The sequence below is a fragment of the Epargyreus clarus genome, unplaced genomic scaffold (assembly GCF_041222505.1).
Source record: "Epargyreus clarus isolate Ecla_fem2 unplaced genomic scaffold, WU_Ecla_fem_2.2 ptg000013l, whole genome shotgun sequence".
Taxonomy (NCBI): Eukaryota; Metazoa; Arthropoda; class Insecta; order Lepidoptera; family Hesperiidae; genus Epargyreus; species Epargyreus clarus.
The window spans coordinates 1,003,246-1,008,577 of NW_027332221.1; the positions used below are offsets into that span (position 1 = coordinate 1,003,246).

The 5,332-nt window shown below is 25.2% G+C and overlaps 1 pseudogene; it reads right to left on the minus strand.

Annotated features, from left to right (window-relative positions):
- Nucleotides 1-984: 984 nt before the first annotated feature.
- LOC140746600 (NADH-ubiquinone oxidoreductase chain 1-like) lies at nucleotides 985-1,926 on the minus strand (annotated as a pseudogene).
- Nucleotides 1,927-5,332: the final 3,406 nt, after the last annotated feature.

The following is a 5,332-nucleotide window of genomic DNA, read 5'->3' on the forward strand; positions in this document are numbered from 1 at the left end:
AAGGAGGTCATATAGCCCCAATTTCAATATTAGGAGATAAACTTCTATGGAAGAATGCTCAAAAAAAAGAGATAAAAAAAAATATTCTGAGATAATAAATAAAATTATTCCTCATCGTAATCCTTTAGAAACTAAAATTGTATGTTTTCCTTGAAAAGTTCCTTCACGGCAAATATCTCGTCATCATTGAAATATAGTTAAAATGATAATTAAATATCCTATAATTAATAAATTTATATTAAAATTATGAAATCATTTTACTATACCTAAAATAAATTCCTAATATAATATAATATTCCTAATATTCCTAATATAATATTCCTAATTTAATATTCCTAATATAACTATAATTCATTTATTATTCCTCCATCAAACAGGATCTAATAACCCATTAGGAATTAATAGTAATTTAGATAAAATCCCATTTCATCCATTCTTTACTTTTAAAGATTTAATTGGAATAATTATTTTATTATTTTTATTATTATTATTAACATTAAAATATCCCTATTTATTAGGAGACCCAGATAATTTTATTCCAGCTAATCCTTTAGTAACTCCAGTTCACATTCAACCTGAATGATATTTTTTATTCGCATATGCTATTCTTCGATCTATTCCTAATAAATTAGGAGGAGTAATTGCATTAGTAATATCAATTTTAATTTTAATAATTCTGCCTTTCACTTTTAATAAAAAAATACAAGGAATTCATTTTTACCCCATTAACCAATGCTTATTTTGAATTATAGTCTCAACAGTAATTTTATTAACCTGAATTGGAGCACGCCCAGTAGAAGCCCCTTATGTTATTACTGGACAAATTCTTACTATTATTTATTTTAGATATTTTATTATTAATCCCCTAATTAATAAAATATGAGTAAAAATAATTTTTAATTATTAATTAATGAGCTTGTTAAGCATTTGTTTTGAAAACTTAAGAAAGAATAATCTATTCTATTAATTTATACTAAAAAAATATTATTAAATTAAATAAATTTTTAAACCAATAAATAATATTAAATAATTTAAAGAAATAGGTAAATATGATTTTCAACATAAATATATTAATTTATCATAACGATAACGAGGTAAAGTACCCCGAACTCAAATAAATAAAAAAGAAATAAAAACTACCTTTAAATAAAATAATAAATTTAAATTATAACCCCCTAAAAATAAAAGTCTAAATATTAAACTTATAAATAAAATACTAGAATATTCTGCTAAAAAAATTAACGCAAAACCTCCTCTTCTATATTCAATATTAAACCCTGAAACTAATTCTCTCTCACCTTCAGCAAAATCAAAAGGAGTACGATTAGTTTCAGCTAATCTAGAAGATATTCAACATATTCTTAATGGAAATATTAAAAAAATAAATCAAATTGAATCTTGATAATATCTAAATATTAATAAATTAAATCTTATAACTATAACAATACAAGATATTAAAATCAAACTCAATCTTACTTCGTAAGAAATAGTTTGAGCAACTGCTCGTAAACCCCCCAATAAAGAATAATTAGAATTTGAAGATCAACCTGCTACTATAATTCTATAAACCCCTATTCTAGTACAACATAAACAAAATAATAACCCTAAACTAAATCTTAATAAATTAAAATAATAAGGAATTAACAATCAAATTATCAAAGATAAAATAAATCTAACAATAGGAGAAAAATAATAAGATAAGTAATTAGAATAATTTAAATATATTTGTTCTTTAGTAAATAATTTAATAGCATCTGAAAAAGGCTGTAATAAACCTATAAATCCAACTTTATTAGGCCCTTTACGAATTTGAATATAACCCAAAACCTTACGCTCTAATAAAGTTAAAAAAGCAACTCCAATTAATACACCTAAAATTAATAATAATATACCAATTAAAATATTTAATCAATCTATAAATAACATTACTATATATATAATTTTAATTTATATATTTATGATTTCTAAAATCATTACATTTTTTCTGTCAAAATAGTATATATATATATACTATATATATATATATATATATATATATATACTTTAATTATTAAAATTCCTTTTTTTTAAATTATTTTAAATATTTAATCCTTTCGTACTAAAATATTTTAAATTTCTAAAGATAGAAACCAACCTGGCTTACACCGGTTTGAACTCAGATCATGTAAGATTTTAAAGATCGAACAGATCAAAAATTTTAAACTTCTGCATTTAAATTTTATCTTAATCCAACATCGAGGTCGCAAACTTTTTTTCTTATTTGAACTAAAAAAAAAAAATTACGCTGTTATCCCTAAGGTAATTTTTTCTTTTAATCATAAAATATGGATCATTTAATCATTAATTAATGTTTACTATTAAAAAAAGTTTATTATATTTTTTTATCACCCCAACAAAATATTTAAATTAATTTTATTTTAAAAATTTATAAAAAAATATTATTAAATTAAATATAAAACTCTATAGGGTCTTCTCGTCTTTTAAAATTATTTTAGCTTTTTTACTAAAAAATTAAATTCTAATTTTAATAAAGAGACAGTTTATATTTCATTAAATCCTTCATACAAGTCTTCAATTAAAAGACTAATGATTATGCTACCTTTGTACAGTCAATATACTGCAGCCCTTCAATTTATTTAATCAGTGGGCAGATTTGACTTTAAATTATAACCAAAAAGACATGTTTTTGATAAGTTTAATAAACAAGTGAATATAAAATTTTGCCGAATTCCTTTTAATTAATTTTTAAATTTTATTATATTTATATATATATAAAAATTCTTATATTATTATATTTATATATATATAAAAATTCTAAATTAAATTTATTTCTAAAAAAACTAGATATATTTAAAAACGATTAACATTTCATTTCAAATTAATTATTTAAAATATTTTTGCAACAATAACTAATTATCTCTTTTAAATTCGAGAATTATTTTACTAAATAAAATTTTTAATAAACTCAAGATACAACAAATAAAAATTACTTTTATAAAAATTTTTTTTCATAATATTTCAATATTCTTTCACAATACTAATTCCCTATAAAATTTTATTTTTTTTCTATAAATTATACTTTAACCCCCATTAAAATATAATTATTTAAAAATTTCTTTTATTATAATTATTTAATTAAATTGTTTATTTAATCAAATTAATTAAAAAATAATTTCTTTTCAATGTAAATGAAATACTTTATACACAAGATCTAATTTGTTCTTTCTAGAAACACTTTCCAGTACCTCTACTTTGTTACGACTTATTCCAATTTTTAAATGAAAGTGACGGGCAATATGTACATATTTTAATTTTTAATCCTTTAAATATTTATTCCAAAATATTATCCATTTAAATAAATTTATTGTAATCCATTATAAACTTAATTATAATCTGCATCTTGATCTGAATTAATTTTTATTTTTAATTTTAAAATATTATTATTATTTAAAAATATTTTTTTAACAACGATATACAAAATAATAAATAAAGTAAATTTATTCGTGGATTATCAATTAATTAACAGATTCCTCTAAATGAACTAAAATACCGCCAAATTACTTAAGTTTCAATATTATTTATTTACTATTTTAATTTACTAATTTTATTTTTTTATAATAGGGTATCTAATCCTAGTTTATTAACAAATTTTATTAAATCATGAATAATATTTAAATTTTCAAAAAAATTAAAATTTCACTTAATAATTTCATATTTAATTTAATTTATTTTCATTTATTACAATTAAAAAAAAATATTTTAATCTTTGTATAACCGCAACTGCTGGCACAAAATTTGTTAATAATTTAAATATTACTAAATCTTAATTTCTTAAATTTTTAATTATAATTACTACATATTTTATTAATTATTATTTAAATAATATAAAATTTACATTAAAATTTATATGTAAAATAAATTAAAAATAAATTTTAAAAATCATAAATTTTTATCTATACATAAAAAAATTCATATAGAATTATTAAATATATATATATATATATATTTTTATATATTAATTTATTTTTTGTAATATTCAAATTTAAATACAACAATAAATTAAATTTATTATTATTCATATTAAAAAATAAAAAAATATTAAATTTATTATTAATTAAAAAAAAAAAATTAATAAATAAATATATATATATATATATATCGGAACTTTATATTGTTTCGTCGTGTAAGCACTGCATCTCGTGTGACGTGCAGTATCGGAGTCATTTGGAAGTTAAAGCCAAGTTGGCTTCAAAGAAACTGGGCGTCCTGAACAGAGCCAAGCAGTACTTCACTGGGGGGCAACTCCTTCTGCTTTATAAAGCGCAAGTGAGGCCCCACATGGAGTACTGCTCGCATCTCTGGGCAGGGGCACCACAATACCAACTTAACCCACTTGACTCCGTACAGAAACGCGCGGTGCGAATCGTTGATGACCCAGCGATCTCTGATCGGTTAGAACCCTTAAGCCTTCGGAGGGACATAGGATTCCTTTGCGTGTTCTTCCGACTTTACAATGGTGAGTGTTCTGAGGAACAGTTTGATCGGGTGCCTACGTCGCCTTTCCTTCATCGCTCCACTCGCCAAAGGATGAAGTTCCATCCACATCAACTGGACCCGTGGCGGTTCTCCACGGTTCGGTTTGATCGATCATTTTTGCCGCGTACGTGCAAAATGTGGAATGAACTTCCTCCTGAGGTATTCCCTCAGGACTATGACATGGGGCTCTTCAAGAGGGGTGTAAAAAGAGCTCTCCTTCAAAGCCGGCGATGCATTGGCGACTCCTCTGGTGTTGCAAATGTCCATAGGCGACGGTGACTGCTTTCCATCAGGTAGCCCGTCTGCCTTATCGTTAGGTTACATATATTAAAAAAAAAAGTACGGGGAGTTGGATCGTAGGGACCTAACTGGAGAAAAACTGGGCGATGGTCTGAGCCCAGGTCGTTCAAAGTTTCGATTGCTCTTGTATTGAGCGCGACGCCTTTGAGGAGGGCGAAATCCAGATCGTCGGGTTCTTGGTCTTCCCGATCGGGGTAGTGGGTTGGCGCTATTGGAGAGAAGATATCAAAATCCAGTGCGCGGGAAATGGTTAGGAGTTTCTTACCGTTGGAATTAGTCAGACGACTGTTCCAGTCGGTATGTTTACAGTTGAAATCTCCAAATAGTACGACAGAGTCTCCGAGTGAGAGGAGGGCCTCCAAGTCGCTTTGGAGAGGGGTTTTTTGGGCGGGTAGATGAATAAATTGAGGGACGGGTGTCCTGTCATGCCTCATTTGCAAACGGTGGCTTCCATATTGGTGAGCTTGGGTGTTACCAGAGGGGTACAATGAAAATA